The following is a 14,392-nucleotide window of genomic DNA, read 5'->3' as shown; positions in this document are numbered from 1 at the left end:
CCGCGAACCCAATCTGCCAGAGAAACGGAAAGCCGCCGTCTAGGAGGACACTGCGCCGTCGAGAATACGCCAGAGTCTAGACCGGGTGGAAAAACTACAGACGTCACGTGGCTCGGGAGATCCTGGAAGGGGTCACCAGCTCTATCAACCATTCACTGGACGAGTTGGTCACGCAGTGGGGCCCACTCTTGGGGCACCCCTCAAGGGATTACCCAGGTCCTTCCAGGATCCCGCCCGAAAAACCCGAGCTCCGGTACACGTGGGACCGAATCTCCGTTTAGGAGATTGATGTCATCAAGGTCCCCGTGTCGTCATCACCCGGTCCAGACATGGTCACGGCGAGGCAGTGGCGCGCGGTGTCGCCATCTATTCGCGCGCTTCTCTACAATATCGTCATGCCCAGGGGGGGAATTCCAAGACAACTCCTGCAGAGCCGGACAAACTTTATTCCGAAGAAAAAGGTACTGGAGAACCCTGGGGACTACCGGCCGATTTCGATCGGTTCAGTAGTGGATTGACAACTACACCGCATCCTCGCTGTCCGCCTTAGATCCGCCAACCTAACCGACGATCGGCAGCGTGCCTTCATTGCGGCCGATGGTACGGCCGAGAATACGGCCGTCCTAGACTCCATCTTATGGACGGCCCGCACGCTGCGACGCGAGCTGCACGTGGCCACCCTCGATGTTGCTAAGGCATTCGACTCGGTGAGCCACGCTGCGCTCGCAACGATCTTCGGACAGCTCGGCCTACCAGCTGGTCTGGTGAACTATGTGGTCGAGCTGTATAAAGGTGCTACCACTAGGCTGGCGGCGGACAGAAGGATGTCCCAACAGCTACCTGTCCGGCGCGGAGTCCGGCAAGGAGATCCCCTCTCGCCGATTCTCTTCAACCTGATCGCAAATAAAATCCTTGCGGTCGTGCCCTCTGAGGTCGGGTTCAACCTTGAAGGCGAGCAGATTTCATGTCTCGCCTTCGCGGACGACCTGACCCTCATTTCAGCATCCAAATGGGAAATGCAGAGGGCACTTTTAAGGGTTGAGGAGACGGCAGCGAGCATGGGGCTGACACTCAACGCATCCAAATGCACTGCTCTGTCTTTGGTGCCTGCCGGTAAGGCGAAGAAGGTCAAGACCGTGGTCGAACCGCTATTTCGACTACGACACGGCCCTCTGACCCAAACCGGCGTGCTCCAAAGATGAACGTATTTGGGTGGCGAGTTCAGCCCCGGGGGGCTTACGACTGTCGAGACCGAGCTTGGAGCGGAGCTGAGTCACATCAACAAAGCTCCGCTCAAGCCGCAGCAACGACTAACCATGCTGCGGCTCTTCCTGCTACCCAGGGTCTACCACCTACTGGCCCTGTGTAGGACTACGGCAGGAAGGCTCGAGTCCCTCGACATTCAAGTCAGGCGCGCGGTTCGCGTCTGGTTTAGGCTCCCCGACGACACGGCGGTCGGCTATTTCCACGCCTCAGCGGTGGATGGCGGATTGGGTATTCCCTCCCTCACCACCCTTATCCCAGCAATGATCATCAGCCGCCTTGGCGGATTGAACCAGAGTAGTCTCTCCGCGGCCCGGGCGGCATATGCGTGTCAAAGGGTCCAGCGAAAACTCGGCTGGGCCCGGCGCACGCTCCGCAATACCGAGTTAACGGGAGACGACTCGTCGGCCGAGGCACGCCGGAACTGTGGGCAATGATTCTGCACGAGTCGGTGGACGGACAGGAGCTCCGGGAATCTTCCGCAAGCGTCCTGTCTAGTAACTGGGTCCACCACGGGACCGACTCCATCCCGGCCCGTGACCACGTGCAGTATCACTACGTCCGCGTCAACTGTCTCCCCACACTAGTGCGTACCTCACGAGGGCAGCGGCGCACCAGCCGGCGTACCACCTGCCGTGCTGGATGCGACTCTACGGAGACCGCTGCCCACGTCATACAACAGTGTTGGAGGACGCACGGAGGCAGGATCAAGCGTCATGACGCGGTTTGTGCTACAATAGCTGCTGACCTGAGGGATAAGGGCTGGAACATCCAGAGGGAGAGGGTGTTTGAGACCTCCGAGGGAAACCGAAAGCCCGACATAATCGCGAGCAAGAAGGGGCGCGGGGCTATCGACGATGCCCAGGCCGTCTCAGGCGTAACCCCGCTCTCGACAAGTCAGGTCAGAAAACGGGGTTACTACGCCGACAACCGGGACCTATTGGAGGGCGTAGCTGCGCACCTACAGGTCCCGGTCCCGGACATCGAGACGACCACGTGAACCCTCACATGGAGGGGGGTTTGGTGCGAGCAATCGCACCAAAGCCTTCGCTCGTTCGGGCTATCGGACAGGCTCCTCGGAGGGATCACGACTCGGGTGCTACAAGGGTCACACGCCAACTGGGCGCGGTTCAACCAGATGACTGGTTGAGGCGTCGTCCACATCGTCCTCAGCCCCGACAGGGCATCGGCCAGCTCCTGTCGCTGAGGTAGGGGCCCGCGGTCCCCAGTGTGTCAAGTGTTCGTGTTGTCCACGTATTTGTCTTGTCCACGTCTGTCATTCAAATGCCAATGCATTTTCAAATAGCCAAATGCCTCGTCATCCAATTAGTGACGCGCATAAATGGATTAACGAAATTCCCACTGTCCCTATCTACTATCTAGTGAAACCACTGCCAAGGAAACGGGCTTGGGAAAATTAGCGGGGAAAGAAGACCCTGTTGAACTTGACTCTAGTCTGGCACTGTAAGGAGACATGAGAGGTGTAGGATGAGTGGGAGGTGGCAACATCGCCGGTGAAATACCACTACTTTTATCGTTTATTTACTTACTCGGTTAGGCGGAGCGCGTGCGTCGAGGACTTTCGTCCCGGCTGTCACGGTGTTCTAGAGCAAAGCGTGTTAGAGTGGCGTGAGGCTTCGGCCGATCGTCGATCATACTCCAGCGTGATCCGATTCGAGGACACTGCCAGGCGGGGAGTTTAACTGGGGCGGTACATCTGTCGAAGGATAACGCAGGTGTCCTAAGGCCAGCTCAGCGAGGACAGAAACCTCGCGTAAAGCAAAAGGGCAAAAGCTGGCATGATCTCGATGTTCAGTACGCATAGAGACTGCGAAAGCACGGCCTATCGATCCTTTTGGCTTAAAGAGTTTTCAGCAAGAGGTGTCAGAAAAGTTACCACAGGGATAACTGGCTTGTGGCGGCCAAGCGTTCATAGCGACGTCGCTTCTTGATCCTTCGATGTCGGCTCTTCCTATCATTGCGAAGCAGAACTCGCCAAGCGTTGGATTGTTCACCCACCAATAGGGAACGTAGGCTGGGTTCGGACCGTCGTGAGACAGGGTAGTTTTACCCTACTGATGACTCGTCGTTGCAATAGTAAACCTGCTTAGTACGAGAGGAACCGCAGGTTCGGACATTTGGTTTACGCACTCGGTCGAGCGGCCGGTGGTGCGAAGCTTCCATCCGTGGAATTATGCCTGAACGCCTCTGAGGCCGTATCCTCTCTAGTCAAAGGGGGCAACGATATTTCAAGGAGTCTCGTGGGTCGAAAGGCTCGAAACAATGTGACTTTACTAGGTGGCCGGTCCACGGACCGGTCGTCGCACGAGCCCTGTTTGCCGGGCGGGGTCTTCGGCCTTCGTCGGGATCTTCCCGCTCGTCGGTCTGACCTCGAACGGTCGATCATGGGTGATCCATTTCGATGACGAGACTCGGAATCGTCTGTAGACGACTTAGGTACCCGGCGGGGTGTTGTACTCGGTAGAGCAGTTACCACGCTGCGATCTGTTGAGACTCAGCCCTTGTCTTGGGGATTCGTCTTGTCGGTTAGACGAGGCCCCAATGTGTTTGTGTTTGCAGAGCGCTGGCTCGACGCCGGTCACGCGACGCGTCGCTCGTCCCATGTCGGACGAGTCGCAGGCGGACCGGCGCGGCCGTGCTCTCCTCGCCGAGCGGGTGCTATAGCAATGCGAGTGCGGGGACTTGGAATAGAAAATTTTTTTTCCGTACATGTTGCCACTCGAGATATATCCGAGGCAGCAGCTCGGATCGCCGGTCGGCGAACGCAAGGCCGACAAGCGCGACCGAAGGGACCGGTGGACCCCTTCGGTACGTCGCGGGATTCGGCGACGGTATTATAGGCCGCAATCATTCTTCCGATGATACGTCGACCGTCGGCCGTCGTCCTCGATCCCCAAGGGACTTGGGAATTTTTTTCGTCCCAGGCGACGAAAAGGCAATGCGCCGTGTCTCGTGATAGTCGGCGCTCGACCCGCAAACCGACCGTGGCACGGCGGGACTTGTGGAAATTTTCGTCCGGGTCGACCAAAAGGCAATGCGCCGCGTCCCGGGGCCGATGTGACGACGGCGGTCGGACAGACCCCCGATGCGGCGCGACGGGACACTTGTGAAAATTTCGGTCCGAGTCGACCGAGAGGCGATGCGCGGCGTCCCGAAGTCGATACAGGTCGACCGGACTTGTGAAAATTTCGGTCCGAGTCGAGCGAAAGGCGACGCGCGGCGTCCCGGAGTCGATCCGGTGCGAGTCGACAGAAGGGCGATGCGCGGCGTCCCGGAGTCGATACGGGCCGAAGGGACTTGTAAAAATTTCGGTCCTAGTCGAGCGAAAGGCGACGCGCGGCGTCCCCGAGTCGATACGGGCCGACGGGACTCGTTAAAGCTTTGGCACGAGTCGAGCAAGAGGCGAAGCGCGGCGTCCCGGAGTCGATCCGGACCGACGGGACTTGTAAAACTTTCGGTCCGAGTCGACAGAAGGGCGATGCGCGGCGTCCTGGAGTCGATACGGGCCGACTGGACTTGTGAAAATTTCGGTCCAAGTCGAGCGAAAGGCGACGCGCGGCGTACCGGAGTCGATCCGGGCCGACGGGACTTGTAAAAATTTCGGTCCGAGTCGACAGAAAGGCGATGCGCGGCGTCCCGGAGTCGATACGGGCCGACGAGACTTGTGAAAATTTCGGTCCGAGACGAGCGAAAGGCGATGCGCGGCGTCCCGAAGTCGATACGGGCCGACGGGACTCGTTAAAGCTTCGGTACGAGTCGAGCGAAAAGCGATGCGTCGCGTCCCTGGGCCAATGGGACGACGGCGGACGGAGGAACCCCCGATGCGGCGCGACGGGACACTTGTGAAAATTTCGGTTCGAGTCGACTGAGAGGCGACGCGCGGCGTCCCGAAGTCGATACGGGCCGACGGGACTCGATGAAGTTGCGGTCCAATTCGAGCGAAGGGCGATGCGCGGCGTCCCGGAGTCGATACGGGCTGACGGGACCTGTTGAAGCTGCGGTCCGAGTCGACAGAAGGGCGATGCGCGGCGTCCCGGAGTCGATACGGGCCGACAAGACTTGTAAAAATTTTGGTCCGAGACGAGCGAAAGGCGATGCGCGGCGTCCCGAAGTCGATACGGGCCGACGGGACCCGTTAAAGCTGCGGCACGAGTCGAGCAAAGGGCGATGCGCGGCCTCCCGGAGTCGATCTGGGCCGACGGGACTTGTAAAAATTTCGGTCCGAGTCGAGCGAAAGGCGACGCGCGGCGTCCCCGAGTCGATACGGGCCGACGGGACTCGTTAAAGCTTTGGCACGAGTCGAGCGAGAGGCGAAGCGCGGCGTCCCGGCGTCGATCCGGACCGACGGGACTTGTAAAACTTTCGTTTCGAGTCGACAGAAGGGCGATGCGCGGCGTCCCGGAGTCGATACGGGCCGACTGGACTTGTGAAAATTTCGGTCCGAGTCGAGCGAAAGGCGACGCGCAGCGTCCCGGAGTCGATACGGGCCGACGGAACCTGTTGAAGCTGCAGTCCGAGTCGAGCGAAAGGCGACGCGCGGCGTCCCGGAGTCGATCCGGACCGACGGGACTTGTAAAACTTTCGGTCCGAGTCGACAGAAAGGCGATGCGCGGCGTTCCGGAGTCGATACGGGCCGACGGGACTCGATGAAGTTTCGTTCCGAGTCGAGCGAAGGGCGATGCGCGGCCTCCCGGAGTCGATCCGGGCCGACGGGACTTGTAAAAATTTCGGTCCGAGACGAGCGAAAGGCGATGCGCGGCGTTCCGGAGTCGATTCCTGACTGTAACGACTTTGACAGTTGACGGACGATTGTCACGTAGTTCACAACTCCCACGCTGCCTTCCCTCTTGCTATTGGACGACCGCTAGGGAATTGCTTGTTGGATCTTCGTAGGACCGCGATCCATCTATCTGCAACCTAGGATAGTATGGACAGTTCGGGGAACCGCTGGCTCTCGCACCTTTGATCATCTTCAACAAGACTCGCATTTTTTCTGAGCCAGGTTTCTCGAATTTGTCTGAACGTTTCTTCTTGGAGGTTATGTTCGCCAAGCGTTAATCTTCAAGTCACATAGTCGCTGCAGAACATTTGAGAGTTGGCGCATGCGCTTTTTCATCATCGTGAAGCGCGCGAATTCTTGAAACTACACTCAGCGCAGATCAGCTTGGATATCTTCACTCAATCCGTAAATAGTATCCAGTACTACAAGTAGGTGTGACTGGTTGCCTATTAGTGCGGGGAACTTCACTTCACTTTACCTTATTTTGATACACATTAAAGTGTTCACAAGGGCATAACATACTGCCACTACTGTCATTGTTTAATCTAAAAGTTCTTAACAATGTTTTTGAAGTATTATTTTTATTGTTTCGAAAGATATATATAATAGTGGCAATGTTAACTTACTTTGTAAAATCTTTTTTGAAACATGAGTGATCGAGTTTGCCCTGCATGTAATGACATTGTATTACCAGGCTCTAAATCGCTTAGAAAGTCTAAGTTGTGTAGTAGAGTTTTTCACTCGTCCTGCTTGAAAGGTACTTGGCGGTGGAACATTGGATTATATTGGTGTGCACTTTGCATGAAATTACGTTCTCCTTCTGCTGGTGGTCTATCTGGTACTCTTGCCACTAGTGATAATTCAGTTAGTAGAAACATTGGTCAATCTGAACTCTTGCTATCTTCGATTCCACTGTCTTCAAACGCTAGCAAAGAAGTATCTTGCAAACGACTAACCAACGAACGGTCTCCTCCGTCCCCAATGAACTTGCAAAGGCAAAAAGTTGCTTGTTCCGTAGCTCCTTTAACAGATTCTTCCGCAAACATGGGCGATAGAAATATGCCACCTTGGTTTGAGGCGTGGTCAACTCAAAAATTTGATCCTTTTACAAATGGAGTGAATCGAAAGTTAGCAGATTTGTTTACTAGAATAACGCGTCTTGAAAATGAAAATCGAGTCAACTCTAGGGAGTTGAATGATATTAAGTCGACCCTTAAAAGTATTAAAGACTGGGAGTTACTTTCCGATTCGTGTGAAGTACGTATTACGGGCGTTCCTAAATCCCCGACAAATGAATATGATAATGCGGTTGAAAAAGTATTTGAAGCGACTAAAAATGACCATAATTTACAGTATGTATCTGTTATTTGGCAATTGCCCTTTGCACAGTCAGCTGATGTCTCAGCTAATGCTGCAAATGAAACTACAGCTGATAATTCAGCTCTTTCTCCCGAATTCTTAACTCTTATGGTCAAACTTGTGTCCCCTACAGTACGCAATAATTTTACATCCCAGTCGCATTTGCTTAAGGAAAAGACTGCGCAAATCATTTCTGGCTCTGGTAGTGAAAAACCAGTCTTTATGAATGCTGTTTGGCCTAAACAAACCTATGATCTACTTCGTGCCACTATTTCGAAAGCCGAAGCACTGAATTATATTAGACCTGTTGTACGAAACTTAATAGTTTACATGCGTACTAACAGTACAGCTCTTCTCATTCCCGTCTATTCAGTTGAAGATCTCAACAAACTTCAACCGCTTGATCGTCGTGTTAGCAACACGCGACAACAACAACAAAAATAGCAACTTACCGCTCAGCCGCAAAATGAACCTTTTAATTCGAGAAGATATTTTAGATTTTGTCATGGTAATATAAATCACATATCAGCCAATTTCAATAGTTTAGAAACTTATTTTTCAATAAATCCTACTTATGATGCTATTGCTCTTACTGAAACTTTTCTTGTTCATGGAGATTCTGAAAAAACTTACCATCTTCCAGGCTATCATCGTTATCGTCAGGATCGTATTGGAAAGGAAGGTGGAGGAATATTCTTATATATTCGTGAATGTTATAAAACTAAAGTATTAGCTAGCTCTAATCACCAATTTGATAATAAGGCAGAGTATTTAATTATAGAGGTTAGACATAGTACAACTAGTATTTTACTAGCGGCTGTTTATCGTCGACCCCATGGAATCTACCCATATGACGTGTTTGATATAATTACACGATTATCTGCGAATTATACTGATCTTATTATCGCGGGTGACTTTAATTTACCCATGCACAGGAGTCATCCGGACTCAAACTTTCTTCGTAATTATCTTCTTGAACATAATTTAGTGCCTGTCCCGTCTGAACCTACTCATCATCAATTCCATAGTAATGGTACTCAAACTCATACCTGGTTAGATTTATTTATTGTTCCGAACCTAGATTTGGTTCGTTCCTACTCGAAAACTGATGCTCCTTTTGCAGGTGGTCATGACCTCATCTTAATTGAGTATGATTTTCCAGCACTGGAAATAGAACCGAAAGTAGTCACTCATCGTAACTTAAAAAATTTGAATCTCAACTCTCTTTATGATGAACTTCATTCGCGGCTGGTACTGGATTTATCGGCTGAGCCTAGTCATAATCAAAATTTAAGTCACGATTATCATAATAGTAATATTAATGGATTGCTTCACTCTCCGACACAATCCTCTAGTTTGTCCTGTATAACTACAATTCTCATCAATAACGTACTCTCTACTTTTGATGTTCACGCGCCGAAGAGAACTGTTACAATTCGTGCGCAAAACAAGCCATGGATTTCGGCTGACATTCGCACACTGATGCGGAAAAGGAGTGCTGCCTATCGTAGAGCACACCTATACGGTCGTCCCGCTGATCGAAAATTGTTTACTGAATTGCGAGCTAGAGTTAGAAACAATATAGATGTTGCTAAAAATGGCTATTACACGACTTTACTCAACTCATCTCCGGACTCGAAAACTACTTGGAACATACTTAGAAGCATGAATTTGACAGCACCAAAAACTCCTTCTCCACTCAAGTACTTCTCCCCACATGTTTTAAATCAACACTTTGCTGCTGTCTCTCGTGCATAACAACCTCTTCTGCCGAATGAAATTCTTGATATTAACTCTTGTCCACTTAGGAGTAGTCTTCCGAGTCTTTTTGAATTTAAACCTATAACAGGTGAAGATATTGATCGAGCATTAGCAAAGGCTCAGAAGAATTGTACTGGCTCCGATTAAGTATCAACAGAAATGCTTAAAATCGTATACCCAGTCCTTCGTCCGTATTTGATTGAGATTTTTAATAGATCTGTTGAACAAGAAACTTTTTCTAGCTGTGGGAAATTGGCCTCAATCACACCTCTGTCAAAAGTGAATCCGCCCGCTACACCTTCACATACGCGTCCTATAGCTATTCTTTCTGAATTTTCCAAATTATTTGAACGTGTGATACATGAGCAACTACTTGGATATCTTAATACTCATAATCTCTTAGATCCTCATCAATCTGGTTTTAGACCGGGATATTCAACTCAAACTGCTCCACTAGGATTCATAGAAGCAGTCAGAATGGGTATTGAACAGGGTGAGCTCACACCATTGATACTATTTGATTTCTCAAAAGCCTTTGATACTGTTTCACACAAACTACTCTTACGAAAATTACGTGCAATCAACTGCTCTGATCGCGTCATCAGATAGCTTGCTGATTATTTATCGGGCAGAACTCAAGTAGTTAAAAATGGGAATGGTACACATTCTGACCCTGTTGAAACTTTTGCAGGCGTTCCTCAGGGAAGTGTACTTGGGCCTTTGTTATTTGCGATCTTTATCAACGATCTTCCACAAGTTCTGACTTATTCCAGACATGGAACATACGCAGATGATACTCGTATCTATCTACACTGCTCGCCCAGTAAATTACATTAACATATACTCAGGCTTTCTGAGGATGCGTTTCGTGTTTTTGAGTGGGCCCAACGGAACTTGATTAGACTGAATCCTGATAAAACTAAGCTAATTATTTTAGGTAGTCAAGCTTACATCTCCGGTATTGATTTTTCCGCACTTCCAAGAGTTGTAATTAATGGTGTCGCTTTTGACTACTCTAGTGATGTAACTGATCTCGGAGTTCAACTTTCCTCAACCTTAAACTGGGACAAGCATATTAGTCAGATTTCTAGCCGTGTTCATGGGGCGCCTTATTCCCTGCGATTTCATAGGCATGCACTTACACGATCTCTTAGAAAACGCCTTGTAGAATCTCTTATTTTTCCTCACTTTGACTATGCAGCAGCGGTATACAATGATTTAACACAAGCACAAAACTTAAAGCTTCATCGTCTTATGAATACCTGTATTCGATTCGTTCAAGGTTATATTCCTTGGCAAACTCCAATAACGCCATATCGTTTGTCCCTTGGTTGGCTTACTGTTGAGAATAGACGATTATGCATTATTACTACTCTAGCCTACACTGTGATTTCTTCAAGAAAACCTACGTATCTATTTGATCTTTTCAAACTAAGGGCTGACGCTGAGCAGAGACGTGTTACACCACGTTATCCTCCCGCGCCATTATTGATAAGTGTGGCACGATCTAAGAAGCTTGATACCTCGTTTCACTATGTTGCATCGCGTTTTATAAACTCCTTGGTAGATCGCAACATCATGTTTGACCTTCAACGTCTTAGTGGCTTTGAATCAGAAGTGCTTACAAAACTCGTTGAGACTGAAGTTGATCGGTGGCGTTTTAGGGTGGAGCAAGACCCAAACTTGATACTAAGCCCGCTACCACACGACAGTGTCTTAACTCATTTTTTAGATATGTAGCAGTACCTTTTTGGCATAAGTTGTGTCACTTAGTTTTAGTTATTAAATGAAATTGTAACCAAATATAAAATACTTTGTGATATGTATACTCTAAAGACTGTTTCTATTACTATGTTACTATGCTTACCAAAATTAAGAAATCTGCTGATATCTGAAGATAAACAAAGAGGTTATAGTTGGGATGTTCGCTTTTTGGGAGCTTGTAGTTCGAACGAACCGCGTGGAAGGTGTGAGTCACTTGAAATCAAAGACGAGTTGTGGTGTTGAGTTTATTTATACTTATTATTTATTTTATTTACATATATACAGTTATTGGACTGGTTGCCAAGTAATGCATGGGGTAGTTTTAGTGGTAAAACAATGTGGTGGAGGCTTCAGTGCAGATGTCGGTCGTCTAGGGGGTTCGGTTGCAGTCCTGGGTGGCGGAGCGTATCTGCTCTCAGGTGAGCTGGGAGGCGTTGGGGGACGGCGGTTCTCAGCTGCTTTCACCGGAGACTCCGACTCGCTGTCTGTCGTCTGGGTGGCTATTGTCGCACAAGAACGCTGTGGCTCAGGAAACGGTGATACGGGAGCTGGGATGCGCCGGTAATAGCTCGGAGAGGTTAAGCGTGCTCGGCGTACATCCCATAAGGAAAGAAGTACGGCTGGTGGTCTCGTCAGTGGTCGTGTGGGAACGTCAATTCGATGTAGAGTCCAAGGGACAGGCGGGTTGGGTGCAGTTGTTCTTTGGTGTTCACTGGCCGAAGCCAGATAAAAACGGTCCGTTATACAATGTCGTGTAGTCAGGTTTGTCGCGGAGTCAGTCAGCAGTCGCAGAGTCAGTCACAGTCGTTGTAGCGTCGATGGGCTGGAACGGCGTCGTTGAAGCGTCAGAGTCAGTTGGGTGCTTTAGAAGAGTTGAACCCGAAGTGCCCTTCCGATCGGTCTGATCGGCCGTCTCTTATTCCAGCCTCGGTGGATCTTTGATAGCGAAAGACCACGTTCGGTGATTACGCACGCGTTCAGCTGCGTGGGTGGCGTGAGCGGCATGCGTGACGTCACACTTTCTTCTGGGTCGCGTGATTAGAAAGTGTGCGAGGCTGGTTGCCTCGCGTGAGTTGGAAGGAGCGCGACCGACGTGTTGTATTCACAACGTTGTTGTGAACAGGGATTATACTTAAAATTATGAAATTATGAAATTGTTAAACTTAGCATGTAAGATCTCTTGTTGAATTTAAAGAAATTTTTTTTACTACATGTATGAATCTTATATTATGTAAATTACAAATAATATTGCTGATGTACTATCTTACTGGGCTGTATGGGGTTGTACCCCATGGCCTTGATAAATTTATTCAATCAATCAATCAATACGGGCCGACGGGACTCGTTAAAGCTGCGGTACGAGTCGAGCGGAAGGCGACGCGCTGCGTCCCGAAGTCGAGCCGGGCCGGCAGGACTTGTGAAAATTTCGGTCCGAGTCGACCAAAAGGCGACGCGCGGCGTCCCGAAGTCAATACGGGTCGACGGGACTCGATGGAGTTTCGTTCCGAGTCGAGCGAAGGGCGATGCGCGGCCTCCCGAAGTCGATCCGGGCCGACGGGACTTGTAAAAATTTCGGTCTGAGACGAGCGAAAGGCGACGCGCGGCGTCCCGGAGTCGATCTGGACAGACGGGACTTGTAAAAATTTCGGTCCGAGTCGACCGAAAGGCGATGCGCGGCGTCCCGGAGTCGATCCGGGCCGGGAGCCTGTCGGAACATCGTCAAATGAGCCTCGGTCAATTTCGACAGTTCCCGGAGTTCGAAATTTTTTCGATAGCCCGCGGAGGTTTCGCCCCGTAAGCCGACCGTGCTACCACCGTACCGGCGCCGACGTCCTAGCGGCCAGGCTCCTACTAGTAAGAGGAGCGAGTCGGTCGGGCCGGTCTCCCGTCGTCCGCCTGCTACGCCGTACCGGTACGTGCTCGAGCACGATACGTACGTCGGCGTAGACCAGGAGCGGGCGTTCGCGGACCGTTCGGTGGCTCGTGCCAAAGAAACTACGCGACTCGCGTTGTTCCATCTATTGTCACTGCATTACCGCGGGTCGGTGTCTCAGACCGAATGGCCCTTGACGCGGTACTAAGAAGTTCGGCTCTCCGTGAAACACGGAAGGCGGAACGCTCCAACGCACGCGTCAACTTGCTTCTTTCCGAGCGTACACTCAAAGACCAGAGATGTTACAACAACGTATCCAAGACGCTTGCAATCTAGCCGTAGGGTACGGGAGATTGTTCGAACGCTTATAAGCCGAGTGTCGAGGTGGCGGCACACGGAACCGGGGCTGCCTGCGTGCAGTCCCGAAACACACAGAAAACGCGCGGCCAACCGGGCATCGAGACCCGTTCGGCGATGGGTGGCGCACGTCCGAGCCGAGATTTTGTATGGAAGCTCCCTGGTTGATCCTGTTAGTAGTCGTATGCTTGTCTCAAAGATTAAGCCGTGCATTTCCCAGTGCAAGCCAAATTAGGGAGAAATCTCTAATGGCTCATGAAATCAGTTATGGTTTCTTAGATCGTACACTCATTTACTTGGATAACTGTGGTAATTCTAGAACTAATACATGCAAACAGAGTTCCGGCCAGAGATAGAAGGAATGCTTTTATTAGATCAAAACCAATCGGCGGCGGATACGTCCCGTCCGCCGTTTACCTTGGTGACTCTGAATAACTTTGGGCTGATCGCACGGTCTCGTACCGGCGACGCTTCTTTCAAATGTCTGCCGTATCAACCGTCGATGGTAGGCTCTGCGCCTACCATGGTTGTAACGGGTCACGGGGAATCAGGGTTCGATTCCGGAGAGGGAGCCTGAGAAACGGCTGCCACATCCAAGAAAGGCAGCAGGCGCGCAAATTACCAACTCCCGGCACGGAAAGGTAGTGACGAAAAATAACGATACGGGACTCATCCGAGGCCCCGTGATCGGAATGAGTACACTTCAAATCCCTTAACGAGAATACATTGGAGGGCAAGTCTGGTGCCAGCAGCCGCGGTAATTCCAGCTCCAACGGCGTATATTGAAGTTGTTGCGGTTAAAAAGCTCGTAGTTGAATCTGTGTCCCACGCTGTCGGTTCACCGCTCGCGGTGTCTAACTGGCCTGAATGTGGGACGTCCTACCAGTGGGCTTAGCCCTCCGGGGCGGCCCAACTGATATTCCATCGCGGTGCTCTTCACTGAGTATCGGGGAGGGCCGGTACGTTCACTTTGAACAAATTGGAGTGCTTGAAGCAGGCTGTTTTCGCCTGAATACTGTGTGCATGGAATGATGAAATAGGACCTTGGTTCTATTTTGTTGGTTTTAGTAACCCCGAGGTAATGATTGATAGGGACAGATAAGAGCATTCGTATTGCGACGTTAGAGGTGAAATTCTTGGATCGTCGCAAGACGGACAGAAGCGAAAGCATTTGCCAAAAATGTTTTCCTTAATCAAGAACGAAAGTAAGCGGT

Source organism: Neodiprion pinetum, chromosome 4, assembly GCF_021155775.2.
Source record: "Neodiprion pinetum isolate iyNeoPine1 chromosome 4, iyNeoPine1.2, whole genome shotgun sequence".
Classification (NCBI taxonomy): domain Eukaryota; kingdom Metazoa; phylum Arthropoda; class Insecta; order Hymenoptera; family Diprionidae; genus Neodiprion; species Neodiprion pinetum.
This window is presented reverse-complemented; position numbering follows the sequence as displayed.